Raw genomic sequence first — 21,920 nt, 5'->3', positions numbered from 1 at the left:
ACCCGGGCGGGTGTCCTGGGGGTTGTGGAGGGTCGAGAGGCCGAAGGCGGGGCGTTAGGGGCAAGGTGGAGGGGCTAAGTTGGGGAACGAGGAGGGCCGGAGCGAGGTCCGAGCAGGGGGAATTGGCGAGGGAGGAAGTTTGGGGGCGACTGGGTGAAGCTTAGGCGGGTGTAGTGGAGCCAGCCCGGCTGGATTGAACCTTGAGAGATTCGGGAGCCCCCGGGAGCGAGGGCGGGTGGCAGAGCCCGGGCTGGGAAAAGTTTCCTGTAGAGGAGGGAGGAGACTGGCTTAGGGCTGTTCACCCAGAAGGAGTGGCAGTGGCCTTTCCTGTGGCAGGAAGGAGGTGAGGGACCGAACCGAAGACCAGCCTCTTCCTGCCAGCAAAAAAAACGCCCACGAAAGCCCGCGGTTGGGGGGCCAGCCCCAGAGGACAGGGCTTGGGTTAGGGGACCTGTTGGCCTTTTAGCCTCTGGGAAGAAGCCTGCACCCTATGTTTTTGGATATTGGACCGCAGCCTCCTGAGAAATCTTTCTGGGTTCAGTTGCATTAGAGCGCCTCCCAGAACAAAGGTGCTTCTCAGTGATATTCAAAGGAAAAGAAAAGCAAATATGTTGGGAGGGAAAACTTGCACGGGGTGCAAGGGGCGGGGATGGAGCGCCTCTTGGCTTAAGAATATTGGCATTGAGAAGGTGGGCTTGAATCCGTCCTTAGAGGTTGGTGGAGGGTAAGACCCAATTTAAACGTCTGAACTCTGCGGAAGTTCGGCCTGAAAGATCTTTTTGAACAAGTGTTGGTTTAACCTTACTTCCTCAGATAAATACAAGCAGATTTTGAAAATAATCCTCCTGAAAGAAGAATTCGTTGATTCAGCAAAACTTCCTGAGCCCCTGCTGTGTGTCAGGGGGCAGTGCTGGGATCTGGGATACCATTTGTGACTCAGACAAGCCATGTCCTTGCACTTAGAGAGCTGATACTCTAGTGGGATAGACAGAGACAGGGAGTAAGCATTTAAATAAAGAGTACTTACTGCAGTATTAAATTACTAAGACGTAATTGAACAGGAAGAAGCAGACAAACAGGGATGATGGGGGCCACTTTAACTCATGTTCTCAGGGGAGGTCTCCCTGAGGACAGTGACAGCTGAGCTCTATGTGAAGAAGGAACAAGTCGCAGTGACACAGAGGCCTTAGGGATGATTGTCCAGTTGGAAGCAGTGGAGTACAGAGGCCTTGAGGCTGGAATGAGCTTGGTGGTATTTGAGGAAAAGACTGCCATTGCGACTGGAGTAGCGGTGTGTTGGAGGGGGGCGGTGGGAGATTGGAAGAGGAGGCCAAGTGGGGAACAGACAGGAATCAGGTGACTTTACAGGCCAGCATTTGGGATGGAAAGAGAAAGCATTGGTGTTTGTAGCATTGGTGTTTGTACACCAAGTCATCACCTGTGGTGACTTCTGAAGACTGTTATTTTCCCTATGCCCAAGGCAGAGAGGAAAAAGTGAGTTGAGGGCCTGTGGGGAGAGACTCAGCTCCAGGGAATTAGGAATTCAATTGTTGATCATTCTTGTGCTCTGAACTAGAATTTATTAGACTTTTCTTCTAGACTTTTTTTAGATATACTCCTCAGTATGTGGAATTCTCCAGGCAAGGATACTGGAGTGGATAGCCATTCCCTTCTCCATGGGATCTTTCCAACCCAGGGATCAAACCCGGGGCTATTGCATTGTAGGCTAGCTAGATTCTTTTACCATCTGAGTCGTCAAGGAAACCCATACCTTCCAGTTACCTGGCCTGGGATTTTTGTCAAAACTGAGTTTGGGGCTAACATCTATTGCTTACTTTGAGCACTTATGCATTATTTAATCCTTGAAACAACTTGGTGTGGCGGTGAAGATACAGATCTTGCCTAAGGCCACACATTAGTAATTGACAAAGCTGGGTCTGGCTACAGAGACCTTTTCTGCTTGTTCCCATGGTTTTCCCAGCTGCTGTAGCTGGCTGGACCTCCTGACCTTTCAGTAGTATTTCTATCTGGCTGGGTAAACTAATGCCCTTGCTTATCTGAAGTTCTGTTTGTATGAGAGCTGAATCAACAGCTTATTTAGAGACAAGAAGTAGTTTTTATTCCTCTGCCCACCTTCTGATTGCTTTGATTTTTCTCAGGAAGCAAAGTCATCCACTAAGAGTGAGGTGTTTCTCCAGACACACACAACTGCACAGGTACCTCCAGATGAATATAATGGAGGGAGGGGAAGTGTGTAAGAGGGTGATCATAATGGTTGGTCAAGGAACAATCTACGTGAAGATATGAGGGGGCTGAGGGGTAGTGGAAAGGTGGTAGGACCAGTGAGTTATTGGACCTGAGGTTTTGAAAAGAATGAACTAGGAAGATAAACTACACTCGGCACTGAGGGAGACCCTTGAAGCTGAGGTTCGGAAGGGTCTAGGGGAGCGGCTGTGGGGAGGACAAGATCATTGGAGGAGAGGAAGTCTAGGAACCAAGAGGCCAGGATGGTTGGAGGGGCACCTATCTGGATACAGAAATCACCAAGAATGGTGGTAAGAGCCACAGTGGGAATGACAGGGAGCTAAAATCAACGGAGAAACAAGGCGGGGGGCGGGGGTGAGCTGGGTCAGCAAATGACACACAGGGTGGGGTATGATTTACTCTAATGACCAGATTCATAACTGGGGTGTTGAGGGTGGAGGGAGAATGATATAGAAGCAGTGCCCCCTTGCAAGGGCACAAGAGAAGCTATCTCTTCAGGAGTGAGTTGGGTTCAGTTAGAGTAAGACTGTTCAGAGAAGAGATTGAGGGAATGAGAGGTTTTGCTGAAGATAGGCTCGTAAGTATCAGAGACTCCAGGAGCTGAGGGAAGGGAGATGGCAACAAAACAGGATGCATGGGGATGAAGGGTAACTCGGGAGTCTGGGGCTGGTGTGGTGATAAGCAAGTGGTAGGAGAGTCACGTGGTGTCGAGACGGACAGTGTTGGTGAGGCACTGGGTGGTAGAGGGCAGATAGGAAGGGGTATGGAATGTAGTGGGCATTTGGAGGCACACCTCTGCAGATGGAGATGGGGGACAGCTGATACATCTCCGGGTGTTTGTAGCATCCAGGGAGAGAGCCAGTCTGCCATGGAAGCACACAGATAATAAACTGGCTGTTGAGACTTCCCTGGTGGTCTAGTGGTTAAGACCCCACACTTCCCATGCAGGGTCTGGGGTTCAATTCCCAGCTGGGAAACTAAGATCCCACGTTCCATGTGGCACAGGCAAAAATATTTTAAAATAAAAAATTTTAAAAAACCCCACCAAACTGGCTGTTCCCAGGAGGCCTCAGACAGGCTTTATGTGACTTGATTCTAGAATTGAGAATTTTTTAATGAAATATTCTGATTTGGGGCTGGGCCTAAAAAATATGAAGATCTGGCACAGTGTTCCCACATAGCACCCTGGGGTAGTGCCAAGTACTTCTTCTGGGAAGGACATAGACTGCTGTCTGTCAGTGTTTATTCACTTGGCCTGCCCTCTGTATCTCTGAGCGTTTGAGTTGTGACTCCCACGTTAAGAATATGCCCCATTTAGTAAATAAAGGTAGATAAAACATAATAGTTTATAAATTGTACAGTGCAGTGTGTGTATGTGTGTTGTTATTCTCAGGGAACACCCTTTAACAGGTGGCCACAAATGTGCATGATTTTTATCTCTTCCTGCATGGTAAGTCCTGGTACTTGGAGTGCCCACAGATATATCATTTTGATCAATACAAGGGCAAATAATATATTCCTTTTCAGAATAGAACCTCAAAAATTCCTTTTGGGAGTGGTTAGTTAAATATAGTTCTTACTGCCAGTAACTTATACAAGAGAACTTGTGTTAATGGTTCCTTGGCTCATAGCCCTTTGTTGATTGTTCTTGGGAATTTCCACTGGAGACAAGTGTGGCAGCATTCATGTGAAAGCCTCCAGTGCACTTTGAAGTGATCTTCTGTGTATTTTATTTTATTATTTATGTTTGGTTGCACTGGGTCTTTGCTGTTGGGCCCCAGCTTTCTCTAGTTGTGGCAGTTGGGGGCTTCTCATTGCCGTGGTTTCTCTTGTTGCAGAGCACGGGCTCTAGAGTATGGGGACTTTGTTGCTCCATGGCATATAGGATCTTCCTGGACCAAGGATTGAACTCGTGTCCTCTGCATTGGCAGGTGGATTCTTAACTACTGGACCACCAGGAGAGTCCGTGATCTTCCATTTGCATCAACTTCTTGAATTAATTAGTTTCTCCGGAACTTTGACTGAAAGAGTGAACTTTCCAGTAAATCTCCAATAAGCATATTAATCACCACTCATTTCTCTTCTCCTCACCCCCATGGATAGTTGTAAACTGGGTAGTCAAAAAGAGGATGAGAGGTAAGAGTGAAATTGCAGCTGGTGTTGGTGATCAGCTGAGAGGTCTCCAAAGTGGCATCTTACACTATTTTCATCCTTCATAGAAGCGCTCGTTCTATTTTCAGGTAAGATAGGTTGGTTCCAGGACAGTTTGAAATATTTATTAACTGATTTATTCAACACAGACACCCACCAAGTACCAGGCACAGTTTTAGGCCCTGGAAACAAAGCACTGAATGAAACAGATGACAACCCCCCACCCCCAATCCATGACAGTTACATGGTAATGAGAGGAAGATAATACAATAAATAAACCATGAATAGATACTTGGTAATGAGTACTATAAAGAAAAGTAGGTAGGGAGGAAAGATAAATTAGGAATTGGGGATTAACAGATACGCATTATTATGTATAAAATAAACAGCAAGGACCTACTGGATAGCCCAGGGAACTGTTGGTATTGAAGATATTCAGTATCGTGTAATAACCTACAATGGACAAGAATCTGAAAAACAGTCACTTGGCTATAAACCTGAAACATAGTAAAGAACTATACTACTAAAAAGAGAAGAAAAGGAAGGTAAGGTTTGGTGTGTTTAGTGCTAAAAACATGGCCTTTGAGGCTGAAATGTTGACAATACTTAAAGAACATTGAGGGGTTGCCTTCAGGCCCACTGAGGGAAAGTGGTCCCTTGCACTGGTTGGCATTTGAGAAGTCAGCCTGTAATAGAGAAAGCCAGCCTGTGACCTGTTCCTCATTATACCTGTCTCCTGAGTCATTCGCAACACTCAGGCTTGTCTTCATGTAGTTGGCCAGGCAGCCAAACCTCTGTTTACCATGTCCTGAGGCTGACAGGCCGAATAAGGGATGAGGTAGCCTGTGATTCATGTGAGGCAGGAGAGAACCCTGAAGGGGTCACACTGAAGTGACTTAATTAACCCCAGGAAGCTTTCATGGCCCATTGGTCACTGACTAATAAGGAGTTCACAAATGACCACAGAAGCATTCCTGTATGGATTATGGACCTCCTTTTTTGATACTGGTCACAAATATTGTTTCACTGGTTTCTGACAATATAGTTTTGAAAACTCTAATGAAGGGATGCTGAGGCCCAGGCACTTTGAAGTTAAAGTTACTGGGAAGTTTATCTGAAGCACATTGTTCGTTACTAGGAAGCCATTTTAGAAATGAGGCGAGAGTTTGACATGGATCTCACCAGTGGGCTCCTCGGTCCCTGGCTTCAGAAGCCTGTGATTCTTTGTGTTTATTCCAGGGCCAGTCATTTAGAATCTAGGACATGTTCGGGAAGTGGGGTGGAATAATATATAGTATAATAGGTTTTGACCTTTAAAGGCCTACATATATGTCTGTGGTGTTAGTGGGGTGATTAGGGAAAATGTCTAAAAAGTCTCCGGGGGTGGGGGGTGATAATGGAAAAAAAGGTCAGGAAACATTGTTCTAGGTAGACAGCCCATTAGCTATAATCAGTTTCTGAAAAATGGTCCCAGGTTTTAAAAAAGTTAAGAACCCCGTGAATTAACAGTTCAAAGTCCATGAAAGACTTTGAAACTACTGTTTCAAATTATTCAGGTTGACCCCTGTAATTCTAGTTACAGATTTAGGTAAGGGTAGAATTTATAGTCTTGCTTGAGTGATGAATATGAGGTGACAGAGGGTAGGAGTGGTGGCTGGCATTGTGATGATGGTTTATGGAATGTAAACCTTTATATCTAAATATTTTATATCTAAACTGCCAAGATTTGATATCTAAAACAAGATTTTATGAGTTTTACAATGTAAGTTGGGTATGTCATTGTAAATGTTCTCCCCTCGTAAATACCTGGCGGTCACTTTAAAGTTTCTGAATTACTTATCCTAACAATGACGACTTCCAGGCCCCCAAACCTAGAGGAAGGCATGGGTGGCAATAGCTTTCTGTACTAGACGCAGAAGTCCTCAAGTATGTAGAGCCTATCCAGCTAACCAAAACAGGTGGATTTATAGATCACCTTGAAATAAGACTGATTGTGAAATAAATGTCAGCTTTGAGATTTGGCCCAGCAGAATTAAAGCAGGGGTGAATATCTGCCTCCCTAGTGTTTAGTACCTCTTCACTCACACAGAATGTGAGTCTCTCATTCCTTGGTGAAAAGATAACTTGAAGTCAAAATAGGTAACCAACTCATAGTTTTTCTTATTTTCTTCTCTCCGACCTCTTAATCTCCCGATATTTATAGTATTGCGGGACTTTACTGGAGGTGAAAATAAGGAATTTTATACCTTCAGGCAGGCATGCCAGGTGGTTGCACAGCAGAAAAACAAAGGGAAAGAGTGATGGTTGGATTGCTTTGATCAACTCACTGACTGGAGTTTGTACTTTGATTTTCCGTATCCTCTCTGTCCTGTCAGTCACCACCAGTCTGGCCTTCATAAAAATACACTACTTATTCAAAGCTTTGTGCCAAATGTTTTAAGCATTTATAATGGAGTAAAAAATGCCTTTAATTTTTACAACACTCTTAATGATTGGTCCCAGTGTCAAAAAAAGTCCCTTCCATTTGAGTCGTTTTTAAGAGATGCACCTGCAAGCCCACAGAATTTATCTCAGTGGGACAGATGGAGGGAAAGCCAGTGGAATCTCTGCTTTATTACTCACCAGTGAATTCAGGTTACATTGAGCAAATGCCCTTTCCCAGACAAGCCATTGCAAGATAGCCTCTAATACATGGTGCATTTCACAACAGTAAAAACAAACTGCTAACTGCTAACAAACCTGTCAAAAAACATTTTTATATTAACTAGATCTAGAATGGGTATTAGTCACACAGAGAGGCCTTCAACTGGGGCTGAGTTATATTTATAATGTCCTTAAGTTGGTTCTCTTGCTAACATTCTCAGCTTTCGCCTTAATCTTGAAGGGATTTTAAAGAGAACACTCTCCTGTCTACTACAGAAAATATTTCTGATACAAGATGTGTGGGTTTTTCCACATCAGGCAATTCTCAGCAGACTCAGAACGGGTGTCTGGCAATTTAACTCAATTCTGAGGCTGCTGGAAGTGAGCACAGATCCTGCAGGTTAAGGACTCAGTCTCACAAGACTGCCCCTCTCCCTTCAGATGCCAGTCAGAGCCCAAGGTTGTCATCTGTCAGTTTCACCAACTTGAAATGTTCAAGGGTTCCCATGACCCTCTCAGATCCAGTTTGCTAGAATAGTCCACAGAACTCAGAGAAACACGTTTACCAGTTTATTATAAAGGATACAAATGAGTAGCCAGGTGAAGACAGAGGTCTGGAAGGGTCCCCCAGTGTACAAGCTTCTGTCCTTATGGAGTTTGGGGTGAGCCACCCTTCTGGCATGTGGCTGTGTTTACCACCTGTTGGGATATTTTACTGAAGCTTCATCATGTAGGCATGATTGATTAGTAACTGAGACTCCCTGGAGAATAGGGGGTGGGGCTGAAAGTTCCAACCCTTTAATCTAGGCTGGGTTTTTCTGGCACCCAGTCCCCATCCTTTTTTGGGGTCAGGGTGCTGTGCCATATACCTTGTGGGATCTTAGTTCCCCAATCAGAGATTGAACCCAGGCCCACTGCAGTGAAAGTGTGGAGCCCTCACCACTAGAGTGCCAGGGAATTCCCCCAGCCTCTATCCTGATCAGATCAGATCAGATCAGTCGCTCAGTCGTGTCCGACTCTTTGCAACCCCATGAATCGCAGCACGCCAGGCCTCCCTGTCCATCACCAACTCCCGGAGTTCACTCAGACTCATGTCCATTGAGTCAGTGATGCCATCCAGCCACCTCATCCTCTGTTGTCCCCTTCTCCTCTTGCCCCAAATCCCTCCCAGCATCAGAGTCTTTTCCAATGAGTCAACTCTTCACATGAGGTGGCCAAAGTACTGGAGTTTCAGCTTTAGCATCATTCCTTCCAAAGAAATCCCAGGGCTGATCTCCTTCAGAATGGACTGGTTGGATCTCCTTGCAGTCCAAGGGACTCTCAAGAGTCTTCTCCAACACCACAGTGCAAAAGCATCAATTCTTCGGCACTCAGCCTTCTTCACAGTCCAACTCTCACATCCATACATGACCACAGGAAAAACCATAGCCTTGACTAGACGGACCTTTGTTGGCAAAGTAACGTCTCTGCTTTTGAATATGCTATCTAGGTTGGTCATAACTTTCCTTCCAAGGAGTAAGTGTCTTTTAATTTCATGGCTGCAGTCACCATCTGCAGTGATTTTGGAGCCCCCCAAAATAAAATCTGACACTGTTTCCGCATCTATTTCCCATGAAGTGATGGGACCAGATGCCATGAACTTCGTTTTCTGAATGTTGAGCTTTAAGCCAACTTTTTCACTCTCCACTTTCACTTTCATCAAGAGGCTTTTTAGTTCCCCTTCACTTTCTGCCATAAGGGTGGTGTCATCTGCATATCTGAGGTTATTGATATTTCTCCCGGCAATCTTGATTCCAGCTTGTGTTTCTTCCAGTCCAGCATTTCTCATGATGTGCTCTGCATATAAGTTAAATAAACAGGGTGACAATATACAGCCTTGATGTACTCCTTTTCCTATTTGGAACCAGTCTGTTGTTCCATGTCCAGTTCTAACTGTTGCTTCCTGACCTGCATACAGGTTTCTCAAGAGGCAGATCAGGTGGTCTGGTATTTCCGTCTCTTTCAGAGTTTTCCATAGTTTATTGTGATCCACATAGTCAAAGGCTTTGGCATAGTCAAGAAAGCCTTTTTTTTCTGGATCTCTCTTGCTTTTTCCATGATCCAGCAGATGTTGGCAATTTGATCTCTGGTTCCTCTGCCTTTTCTAAAACCAGCTTGAACATCAGGAAGTTCACGGTTCACATATTGCTGAAGCCTGGCTTGGAGAATTTTAAGCATTACTTTACTAGCGTGTGAAATGAGTGCAATTGTGTGGTAGTTTGAGCATTCTTTGGCATTGCCTTTCTTTGGGATTGGAATGAAAACTGACCTTTTCCAGTCCTGTGGCCACTGCTGAGTTTTCCAAATTTGCTGGCATATTGAGCGCAGCACTTTCACAGCATCATCTTTCAGGATTTGGAATAGCTCAACTGGAATTCTATCACCTCCACTAGCTTTGTTCGTAGTGATGCTTTCTAAGGCCCACTTGACTTCACATTCCAGGATGTCTGGCTCTAGGTGAGTGATCACACCATTGTGATTATCTGGGTCATGAAGATCTTTTTTGTACAGTTCTTCTGTGTATACTTGCCATCTCTTCTTTTTTTTTTTTTTTTTTCATCTCTTAATATTCTGCTTCTGTTAGGTCCATACCATTTCTGTCCTTTATTGAGCCCATCTTTACATGAAATGTTCCTTTGGTATCTCTAATTTTCTTGAAGAGATCTCTAGTCTTTCCCATTCTGTTGTTTTCCTCTATTTCTTTGCATTGATCGCTGAAGAAGGCTTTCTTATCTCTTCTTGCTTTTCTTTGGAACTCTGCATTCAGATGTTTATATCTTTCCTTTTCTCCTTTGCTTTTTGCTTCTCTTCTTTTCACAGCTATTTGTAAGGCCTCCCCAGACAGCCATTTTGCTTTTTTGCATTTCTTTTCCATGGGGATGGTCTTGATCCCTGTCTCCTGTACCATGTCACGAACCTCATTCCATAGTTCATCAGGCACTCTATCTATCAGATCTAGGCCCTTAAATCTATTTCTCACTTCCATTGTATAATCATAAGGGATTTGATTTAGGTCATACCTGAATGACCTAGTGGTTTTCCCTACTTTCTTCAATTTAAGTCTGAATTTGGCAATAAGGAGTTCATGGTCTGAGCCACAGTCAGCTTCTGGTCTTGTTTTTGCTGACTGTATAGAGCTTCTCCATCTTTGGCTGCAAAGAATATAATCAATCTGATTTCAGTGTTGACCATCCGGTGATGTCCATGTATAGAGTCTTCTCTTGTGTTGTTGGAAGAGGGTGTTTGTTATGACCGGTGCATTTTCTTGGCAAAACTTTATTAGTCTTTGCCCTGCTTCATTCCGTATTCCAAGGCCAAATTTGCCTGTTACTCCAGGTGTTTCTTGACTTCCTACTTTTGCATTCCAGTCCCCTATAGTGAAAAGGACATCTTTTTTGGGTGTTAGTTCTAAAAGGTCTTGTAGGTCTTCATAGAACCGTTCAGCTTCAGCTTCTTCAGCATTACTGGTTGGGGCATAGACTTGGATTACTGTGATATTGAATGGTTTGCCTTGGAAACGAACAGAGATCATTCTGTCGTTTTTGAGATTGCATCCAAGTACTGCATTTCGGACTCTTTTGTTGACCATGATGGCTACTCCATTTCTTCTGAGGTATTCCTGCCCGCAGTAGTAGATATAATGGTCATCTGAGTTAAATTCACCCATTCCAGTCCATTTCAGTTCGCTGATTCGTAGAATGTCGACATTCACCCTTGCCATCTCTTGTTTGACCACTTCCAATTTGCCTTGATTCATGGACCTGACATTCCAGGTTCCTATGCAATATTGCTCTTTACAGCATCGGACCTTGCTTCTATCACCAGTCACATCCACAGCTGGGTATTCTTTTTGCTTTCGCTCCATCCCTTCATTCTTTCTGGAGTTATTTCTCCACTGATCTCCAGTAGCATATTGGGCACCTACTGACCTGGGGAGTTCCTCTTTCAGTATCCTATCATTTTGCCTTTTCAAAAGGCAAAATGATAGGATTTTTTTTAACCTCTATCCTGAAGTTCCTGAAACTTTCCAGGGCACCCCCAGCCACTAGTCATCTCACTGGCATTCAGTAAGATGATTGTGCCACTCCAGAGATTGCTGGGGTTTTAGTTCTTGTGTCAGAAAACCGAATATTAGAATAGAACATGATATGGCACTCAAGACATTCCAAGGGTTTTAGGAGCTCTCTATCAGGAACATGGGGTGGGGAGAGACCAAATACATATTTCTAATTATGTCACAGATATGATTGGTCTGTAATCAGAGCTTTGCTTTATCAAGCCTCCCAAGAGTCTGATTTAGAAGCCTCTGAAAAAAAAAATTTTTTTAATTAGCATGACCTAAATCAGAGAATACAGGGCTTGCTGAATTGAAGAATGCTGCATTTATGCATTTTCCAGCTTTATTGAGGGGTTTACAAATTTTTGTTGTTTGTATTATTGTTTCCTTATTATGAATGAGGAAATACATGTACAGGGAGGTTAGGAAAGCTGCCCCCACCCCCACCCCTAACCCCAAACAGTGGGCAAGTAAGAGGCAGCCAGGGGCTCCGACACACACTGGTCCCTCACCAGGACAGCTTCCTGTGGGCCCTGTCTTCTAATCTGTCCCCTGCACTTTGGCCAAATGACTTTCCTTATTGTGTCACTTCCCGATACCAGAGCTTTTCCTCATTTCCTTTGTGCCCTGTGTGGCTTACAAGTGCTTTGAATTTAGGGTGTGATTGTAGTAGTTCACCTTGTGTGGTTTTCTTTTTTTCCTTCTTCTGTCCAAGCCAGTCTTGTGGCTCTAACTTAATCGTAAACCCCTGGAGGTCAGGGGCTACCTTCCCTTCTATGTAGGCTGGCTACTCAGCTCAGTTTACCTTAGAGGGTTCCAACTTATGCCACAGTACTTCCCAGGGTGGCTGTTAAGAACACCTCTTTTCACTCTGAAAAGTGTCTTGATCGGAGGATAAATTGTATGATCACCCCATTTACATAGATGAGCTATTAACCAAACACTGTGTGCTAATTTGTGTTAATTTGCTTCAGTCATGTCCAACTCAGTGACCCCATGGACTGTAGCCCTCCAAGCTCCTCTGTCCATGGGATTTTCCAGGCAAGAATACTGGAGTGGGTTACCATTTCCTCCTCCAGGGGATGATCTTACATCTCCTGCGTTGGCAGGTGGGTTCTTTACCACTAGTGCCACCTGGAAGCCCCATAACCAAACACTGGTGTGCTTAGTCACTCTGTCGTGTCTGACTCTTTATGACCTCATGGACTGTGTAGCCTGCCAGGCTCCTCTGTCCATAGAGATTCTCCAGGTAAGTCTACTAGGGTGGGTTACCATGCCCTCCTCCTGGAGATCTTCCCAACCTAGGGATAGAATCCAGGTCTCCCGCATTGCAGATGTATTCTTTACCATCTGAGCCACCAGGGAAGCCCAAGAATACTGGAGTGAGTAGCCTATCCCTTCTCCAGGGGATTTTTCCAACCCAGGAATTGAACCGAGGTCTCCTGCATTGCAGATGGATTCTTTACCAGCTGAGCTACCAGGGAAGGGTCAATCCGTCAGTTCAGTCGCTCAGTTGTGTCCAACTCTTTTTGACCCCATGAATCGCAGCATGCCAGGCCTCCCTGTACATCACCAACTCCCGGAGTTCACTCAAATTCATGTCCATCGAGTCAGTGATGCCATCCAGCCATCTCATTCTCTGTCGTCCCCTTCTCCTCCTGCCCCCAATCCCTCCCAGCATCAGGGTCTTTTCCAATGAGTCAACTCTTCACATGAGGTGGCCAAAGTACTGGAGTTTCAGCTTTAGCATCAGTCCTTCGAATGAACACCCAGGACTGATCTCCTTCAGAATGGACTGGTTGGATCTCCTTGCAGTCCAAGGGACTCTCAAGAGTCTTCTCCAACACCACAGTTCAAAAGCATCAATTCTTCGGCACTCAGCTTTCTTCACAGTCCAACTCTCACATCCATACATGACCACTTGAAAAACCATAGCCTTGACTAGACGGACCTTTGTTGGCAAAGTAATGTCTCTGCTTTTGAATATGCTATCTAGGTTGGTCATAACTTTCCTTCCAAGGAGTAAGCGTCTTTTAATTTCATGGCTGCAATCACCATCTGCAGTTAGTTGATTACTATTCTCAAGATACTGGGGAATTTATTTAGTATGTTCATTTCGTTACCATGAAAAATGTAACAATTTAAGCAAACAGAAGGGGTAACTGTAATCCACTATCCAGATAAAACTCTGAAAGAAAATAAGTTGTGCATTCACACAACTGCTCAAATTATCCTAAAACATACAGATGAAAAAAAAGAAAAAAACTGGAAAAGCTTCTGCCTCCTTTAGTCTCCTTTCCCTAAAGGTATATTCACACACATATCTAAATTAAAAGTTAAAAAAAAATCATAATATTGCATGTAAACCATTCTTTTGCTTTTGTCTCCCTAGTTCTATACCAGCATATATGTAGTATGTGTGGATGTCTCACAACTTACTTCACCAGCCTGAACAGGGTGTTCATGAAAATTCAGTGGTGAATTTTCAGCTAATGTAGGTTTGTGGGTAGCAAGCCCTTGGTGGGTATGCTAATAGTTGTCCCTGTTCTTTGAAGTCAAATTAATGGATTCTTCCTAGTTTGCTTTTTGGTACTGAGGAGTGAAGTGTATTCTGTCTTCTATTTTTTTTGGTGTAAAAGTAATATTTTCACATGTCCGAGTATTACTGTAGCAAATCATTTCCTGTTGGCCATTATCCTTTGAATTCTAAGTGGCTTTCATGAAACGAGTAGAGCTGCTTTTAGTGATGAAAGGGTGTGTTGTCATAAGAAATGTGAGCCCTGGGAGTCTATGTGATAGCTTCTGACCACACATACAGGATTTGCTGAGTTCTGTGACATGACGGGGGGGAGGGGTAAATGTGGAAAATCTGAGCAAGGTGTTTTTATAAACACTCTCTAAAGAGCTGATTGGCAAACTCCAGCTCATGGTGACTGCATGCATACAGCCTGCACACTAAGTCTGGCTTCTGCTCTTTTTTTGGTGGTGGGGGCTGTGCCGGCTCTTCCTTGTGGCACTTGGGCTTTCTCTGTTGAGGAGCACAGGTTCAGGGGTCCTCGGGCTTCAGTAGTTGCCGCAGCACAGGACCAAACCCATGTAGCCTGCATTGGCAAGCAGATTCTTAACTACTGGATCAAGAGGGAAGTCCTTTAATAGTTGAAAAAGATCACAAGAATATTTTAAGGCATAAAAATTATATGAAATCAATTTTTATTGGAATGCCAGTCATGGTCACTTATTTACATGTTACCTTAGGCTGCTTCCACGCTGTAATGACAGAGTTGACTAGTTAGACTGTGTGACCCGTGAAGCTTGAGATAAAGGCAGTCCTTGGTTTGCATGGACACACGTGCGTGGTACCTGGTCACTGCACATGTGTTATTCAGTTCCTACACAGCAAAGCATGGAGTTATCTCCTTGCTCCACAGAAAATGCGACAGTTTACAAAAATGATTGGTCGATAGAGGAAATTGGGCCAAAATAGACCAAAGTATAGCAAAGAAGAAAAGTGATAATGCTGGAAGTGAAATTCCAGTTGAGCATAAATGGAGTGATCAGAGGATGAGCCAGCTGTGGGAGTGGGTACTGCTGCCGTTCAAGACCGGTGTGCAGCCAGAGGAGCTCACAGACGTGAAGAGAATAGTTGTGACAAAAAAGGATGGTGTTCTGTATGTGGAAGTAATGCTGGCCGAACCTTGGACAGAATGCCAGGCAGCTCTCAGAGCAGTTTCATGGCATTGATAGAGCAAAGGATAAAAGGTTAGAGGCTGACCCAAACCTAGAGAGAGGTATGACACTTACTCTCAGGTGAACTGAAAAGAAACTGGCTTCATATCAGTACGTACATGACTAAAGACCTTTGCAAGTACTATTCACACTACTCTTGGTGAGTTTGCTTGTTTCTTTGCTTGCTCAGTTGTGTCCAACTCTTTGCGACCCCACGGACTGTCCAGGCCAGAATACTGGAGTGGGTAGCCTTTCCCTTCTCCAGGGGATCTTCCCAATGCAGGGATTGAACCCAGGTCTCACAAGGGAAGCCCCTTGGTGAGTTACTTATTTACAAAGAAAATTAACACTTCAGTTCTCAAGTTTCTAATGTTTTAACTTACAGTGAACTAAATAAATATTATTTTGTTATTTTTTATCCTATGCATTTATAACCCACAGGTTGGTTTGTTTGTTTGTTTATCTTAAAGGTCATGGAACAGTCATAATTTTTTCCATTGTTTTGCCTGATTTCACACTATTCTGGCTGTATTTACTATTTGGCCCTTCTTAAAAAAGTTTATTGACGTTTTGCTGTAGAGAAAACAGATCCGGGGAAGAGAAGGACCATTTCATGAGTGGGTCTGAGCTTGTGAGATGATCCAGAGCTTTCTTTTTTTTGATCCAGGGTTTTCTTATTAGGAAACAGTGAGGCAGTAAGTTGGTGTTTTTCAGTGTATAGCGCCCACAGGAGTTAAAAGCTTATCAAGGACTAGAGTCCCAGGAGAGTTGTTTTTTCTTGTTTTGTAAGTAAACTGACTCTGAATGGGTATAAAAAACATGAATAAAAGAAAATGCTAAGTTCACAGTGGTTGTTAATTTAGGGGAGACAGAACAAGTGGGATTGAAGTGAGGGGGTGCACCAAGGGTTTCAGCTCTGTCATGTTTTGGTCCTTAAAATGTTAGAATTTCATAAAGCTGAGAATGCGGTATACCAGTGTTGTGACATTTTCTGTAGTTTTCAAAATATTTGAAATATATTAAACTTTTGAGTAGGGACAGCTGTAATTGTGCATTTCTGAAGAGTGATTGGATATCATCTTCTGAGGCCTGTAAAATTAGGTTGGGTTAGTAGTGCCTGGGAGCTTAAAATGTCTGTGATGTCCTTGTTAGAAGGTAGTAGCAGGTCATTCTAGCACGTAGAGTGAAGTAGAGCACGTCTAAGCCATTGGCTCGCTATTTTGGTTAAAGCTCAAGTGACTTCAGAACCAGAAAAACCTGTTTTCTATGACAAAGACCTGTCTGTTTGGCAATTTTGTAACAGCTAATGTTCAAAATGCCTGCCAGGGTTTTGTAATTTAGATTCATATTTCAGATAATGTGTGACTTTAACCATTTTTGATGCTTTTCCAAGACAGTATTACTGTTTCCCATTTTTACATATTCTGAAGCAAATGTATCCAAATTTGGCGCCCCTCAGCTTTTCCCCCTGTTTTTTTTTCTTCTTTTTTACCCTCTATTTTTTCCTCCATTTTGAAAACTTAACAGAACGTATTTAATTTTGCACTAACATTTTTGAGCATTGAAATAGGACTTGAAACACGTTTTTCATGATTGTTTTCCAAAACTATTCTGAGACCAAAATGTCATCTCTTAACAATAACAGTTATTAAGGAATAACTTCCCGAAAATTGTCCAGCCAAGTCCCCTCGGCCTGGGGCAGTTCTTTGGTATGGTGCTATCAGTGACCCTGTCACTGTGACCATAAAAAGACCTAGCAGAAGGCCTGGCCTTGGTGAACCCTCCAGTTGTGATGAAGCCTTGAGGAATGTTTTGGCTTTTAGGCAACTTCAGTTTCATGTTTTTCCCACTGCCTGTCACTACAGTGGCTTTTTCTTTCTTTCCATCGAAGGGGTCCTTAAGTTTGTGCCTGAGCTGTCTGATCAGATCAGTTTGATTTCAGATCCAGCTCTGCTGCTGGCTTAGGTTAACCTGCTCAGAGTGTTCTCATTTGTAAAGGGAGGTGGGTGTTACTGCATGAGTCACAGTTTTTATCATGACTGTTAGAAATAGTGCACATAATGTGCCCAGCATCTAGCTTAGTGAAGGCAGTGAAATGGGGTGTCAAGAAATAATCCATGCTCTGCATTTTGATTTTAAGCTGAGTCTACCAAAGATAGTATTCTGACTTTTTGGAAGCTTTTTCTAAGGAAGGTGATAAGTCATGGAAGTCATCTTACATACTAAAGTATTTCCGGCTCTTTGTACAACAGAAGAGAGAATGCATCGATGTGATTTGGAGTGAGGTGAAGAACATGTGACCTGTGTTTCCTAAAGGAACATTCTCTCCTTTGAAACAAAACCAACCAACCAAACAAAAACAACCTCCTTTTTCATAAGATCATTTCCTTAAGCCTAGAGAGTAAAACTGTGTATTGTAGAAGCTGAAAAGCAATTTAGTTAGGAAAGGCATGCAACAAAATGGACTCTTCTCCATTTGACAAGGAGCCTCCCTCCTCACAGAAGGTACTCTGTCTTGACACAGTAGTTGTGTGGTTAAATTTCATCTTGGTTGAACCTAGCTTTGGCCAACTAATCTGCTACTTAGAGCTCTTTTACTCGGTCAAATTTATTTTAAAAAGAGATTAGCTTCTTTCTGTTTTTATTACAGGAATTTCCAAGTGTACACAAAGTAGTGGGAGCAGGTTTAGGAGCTCCCATAGACCATCACTCACCTTCAGCAATTGTCAACATTATGTCTTTCCATATATGCTGTTTTTAGTGCAGCAGGTGTGTGTGTTAGTCGTTCAGTCGTGCCTGACTCTTTATGACCCCGTGGACTGCAGCCCACCAGGCTTGTCTATCCATGGGATTTTCCAGGCAAGAATACTGGAGTGGGTAGCCATTGCCTTCTCCAGGAGATCTTCTGGACCCAGGGATCAAACCCAGGTCTTCTGCACTGCAGGCAAATTCTCTACCCACTGAGCTTCTCTTAAACAGACATTTCTAAATTCCCTGGGACAAAAAAGAAGCTACCCCCATCCCCTCCTACCCCACACAAGGAACCTGAAAATAAGGCTGCTTCCAAAATTTAAACCGTGAGATCAGTGTGTGATCATTGACAGCAGATGTGAGCAGCTGAGACAGAATGGCCTCTCAGTCCCACAAAGTTTGTAACGAAGGAACCGTCACATCTACAGAAAGAGCGTTCCAGTCAGGAAGCGGCATCGGTTCGTGGTGGCAGTCAGAAAAGTAAGTGTTCAGACGCAGACCTTGACCACGCTGTCTTGACGGAAGCGCATCCTGAGCCATCTCCTGAGAGCCTCTAGTCTGCCTGGTAGATCCCAGTAGAGTGGATCTTCATAGGAATCCTCCAGAAAACTGCCTTACTCAGACGCCAAGTGATCTGCTCCATGTCAGCTGGCTTTCCGAGGTGGTGTGTTGGCACACATCCACCCTGCTGGACGGTTATTTTCTCAGTTTCCTCAGTGTGCTTTGTTAGCGAGATCAGCATCCCTGCGCCTCTTCAGCCCTGGGGCACTAGGAGTGCCTGAGCCTGCAAAGAAGAGGCCAGATTCCAGGCAGTGTTTATTTCACCAGGGTAACTGCTGTCCATCCCTGGATAAGCTTTCTCCCTCCTCCTCTTTATGCACCCTCAGGCTTCTGTACATGCACAGAACATCTGGCAGAAGTATCGGCATCCTTGCTTATGAAAAGCCACCCAATTCCCACTCTTTATACGTGGTCGCCCTGCCGTGTTCTCTGCTGTGGCATCTGACAGTTCCCGGCAACCCTGCCTCGAGATCCGTTCGGCCCCCTCAGGTGTTTGTTTCAACTGAGCCATAATTCACAGTCTGCACAGTCAACCCATTTAAAGCATACAATTCCTTTTTCAGGTATTTTTGTTTAAAAGACCATACCCAAAGCTGTTGGAAGTTTTGCTTTTGTTTTAGATTTGAAGGGTTTGTTAAACCTTTATTTGTTACACACAATAAACAATTTCAGTATTTAATAAAGGGTTATTTAACTTAATTTTACTACACAGTCATTAAAAGAAAAGAGAAATAGAAACAATAGAGAAGAGTAACAGTGTGTATGTCCATCACCAAATTGGGCCCGCCAGCATTCAGACTTCAGCAGCTCTGGGAAGTCGCTTGTTAACAGCAGCCTGGAGATAGTGCATCCACTTTGTTGAGAGGCTGCAAATTGCAGTTTTGGGGGGCTCCCACTTGTAATCCCAGGCCGCAAACTGATATCCTGGTCAGTTTGCCTGCAAAACTTGTAGCTCTGGTTTTAAGTTTTACAATGCTTTTTGTTTCACCTGGTGAGTCACAGGATTCTCCGGACCCCAGGGGGCTGGCCGAGACCCACTCCTTCTCTCATCTAAAGTGCCTCTTGACTTGCTGGTAACAGTTGGTGTTTTTGCAAGCAGGCGGGTAGTCCAGGCAGGGTCCGAAGTCAATCAGAGGCCTGCTCTCCTGCTTCTGAAGCCTGAACAAGACTGCTTCCATTTTCATTACCTAACAGCTGCTCGGGAAGCAAGGACACCAAGCAGTTAGTGGTCTCCAAGGCTCTCAGCTTGGCAGGGCATTGGACAGGCAGCTGCCGCACCTCGGCAGCAGTTGAGTGCCTCTGCCCTGACGTTTTCAGTTTGGGGTCAGAGGGCGTCCTGTCTGGGTCCTCTCCAGCTTGTCATGTTGATAGCAGTGCTGCTTCTGGCCTTTGACAGCCTGGTGGGTTGGGCAGAAACATACACCAGAGGACTCTTCTGCTGCGTCTTCCCTGGGCCTTGTTGATGGTGTTTGTTTTGTGACTTTTGGCACATTGTCAAAAGTACCTGTTCCGGGTGCACACCCAGGGTTCTGGTTGATGCAGTTATATGGACAAAAGGTGTCTGGGCCTGTTTAAAACAACAAACAAAACTGATTTATTATTTACATACCATAAAATCAGCTGTTACAGGCATACAACCCAATGGTACACTGAGAGTTGTACAACCATCTCCACAATCCAATTTTAGAACATTTCCATCATCCCCATTTGCAGTCACTCTCCACCACCCCACCCCCACCCCACCCCCCAACTCCCCAGCACCAGGCAAACCTAATCTTACTTCCTGTCTCTCTTGGTTTGCCTTTTCTGGGCATATCGTATGATTCCATTCATATGAAGTGTCCAGATAAGGTACTTTTTAGCTGATGATTTCGGTGATGGTTGCTTGCACATTAACAAAAGATTTTTTTTACTTCAGAGTATGCTTTTTCTGCTCTGCTAGGTACCTGTGATTTATTGGAGTTCCTTGGGGATGTTTGTTTGTTTTGCATAGTACCAGCCTTTTTGTCCATAGATAGATGTTTTGTGGAATGTTTGGTTTCCTGCCCGTTGTTGTGACGTATTTTGGGAGATGCAGCAGAAGCACAAATCCTGCTCTCTCTGCTTTAAAGGCTTCCCCTCGGTGAGATAAACCTAGCAAGGCTGAGAACAACTAGGGAGGAGTCATTGGCGACATATAACCCAAGTTTTGGGCCCTGGGATGGTTTTATTTGAGATGTTTATGAATCACCCTCTGCTGGGCCTGAGGCAGGTTGCAATTCCCTTATGCAAGAAGGCAGAGATGTAGGATTTCCCTGGTGCTTTGAACTTCCCTGATGGCTCAGATGGTAAAGGGTCTGCCTATAATGTGGAAGACCTGGGTTTGATTCCTGGGTCGGGAATGGAGGAGGAAATGGCAACCCACTCCAGTACTCTTGCCTGGAAAATCCCATGGACGGAGGAGCATGCTGGGCTACAGTGCATGGGGTTGCAAAGAGTCGGACACGGCTTCAGTTCACTTGAGAGATGTAGGGGACCATGGTGGAGGGAGAGGCGATGTAGGCTCGTGGTCCCAGAAAGCGGTGATATGGTGGTGCAGAGCAGACACTGAACCACACGGTCGGGTGACTCCCTTTTCAGGTTGCTTTCAACCCTCCCAATTCTCCAGAAGAAAGGGTCATTCTAGTAAAGGGTGTTGTCTCCAGCACTTGTTTATCTCTCCCTTTTCAAGAGAGAGCAGAGGGACTTCTCTGGTGGTCCACTGGTTAAGAATCTGCCTTTCAACGCTGGGGACATGGGTTCGATCCCTGCCCTAGGAGGATCCCATATGTTGTGGGCCAGCTAAGCCCATGCACCATAACTGCTGAGCCCGCACTCTCGGCCCTGTGAGCCCCGACATGAGACGCCTAAGCCTTACAACCAGAGAGTAACCCCTGCTTGCCACAACTAGAGAAAACCTGTGTGCAGCAACAAAGACCCAGCTCAGCCAGAAATTAATATTTAAAAAGAGAGCAAGCAGATCTCTAGGCTTTCTGTAGACAAATATATCTGGCTGGAATTTTATAATTTTGTTCTGTTTCCCTTGTACCAAAGCGGGGCCAGATTTGGAGGCACCTTGTAATCCCAGACCACCAAGATAGGAGCCATTATAAACGCTGGAAGAAAGGAGCGACCTGAGTTGCCTTTGAAGGATTGGTTGGCAGTGGGGGGAACTAATATTCGGGAGCTTCTTTCTGAGGCTCTAGTGGTAACTCAACTATCAAGTGGCCAGTCTTGGCAGAGAGTAGACAGGAAAAGTTAGGAAAGGTCCTTCTACGTTGCTAAGAGCACCATGCTGTGCGTGTCCTTCCTGACCGCACATCACCAGCTCTAGCCTTTGCATGCTAAGCTCCCCTTGGCCCGGTGAGACAGGCATATATCCAGAAGGATCCTGCAGTCTGGTGTTTTGCCTCTGGAAGTCCAGCTTCTGTACTGGGTGGTTGTGTGTTTGATAACGGGGCAGGGCCAGTATCAACACACAACTGACATTCAGTGCAGTCGGGTAGTTGGTATCTTTGTTGTTAGATGACACCTTTTTTCCTACACAAAGAAGGAATCCCTAAGCAGGTCTGATGGTGACACTTTAGAAACGGCTTATAGAGGAACTGCTGGAACTTAAGGCTCTGAAAAGCTGTAGGCCTCTTCCTCCAGGGCTGTGCGTGTTCTCTCTTGCCTGAATTGCCCTGCTAAGCATGGTCTCTGGTTGTGT

The 21,920-nt window shown here is 44.5% G+C and overlaps 1 protein-coding gene and 1 long non-coding RNA gene across 2 annotated transcripts in view; both read left to right on the top strand.

Moving 5' to 3' along the window:
* Positions 1–21,919, top strand: LOC138991784 (uncharacterized). The gene is made up of 3 exons (XR_011467670.1): positions 1–1,291; positions 2,160–2,216; positions 4,197–21,919. It is a non-coding gene; the product is annotated as an uncharacterized lncRNA (long non-coding RNA).
* SPINT2 (serine peptidase inhibitor, Kunitz type 2) overlaps positions 1–21,920 on the top strand; it is a 29,990-nt gene that overhangs the window by 545 nt on the left and 7,525 nt on the right. The gene's annotated exons all lie outside the window — the stretch shown is intronic.

The sequence above is a fragment of the Bos mutus genome, chromosome 18 (genome assembly GCF_027580195.1).
Source record: "Bos mutus isolate GX-2022 chromosome 18, NWIPB_WYAK_1.1, whole genome shotgun sequence".
Lineage (NCBI taxonomy): Eukaryota > Metazoa > Chordata > Mammalia > Artiodactyla > Bovidae > Bos > Bos mutus.
Note: the sequence above shows the minus strand (reverse complement) of the source record. Positions and strands in the feature narration are given on the sequence as shown.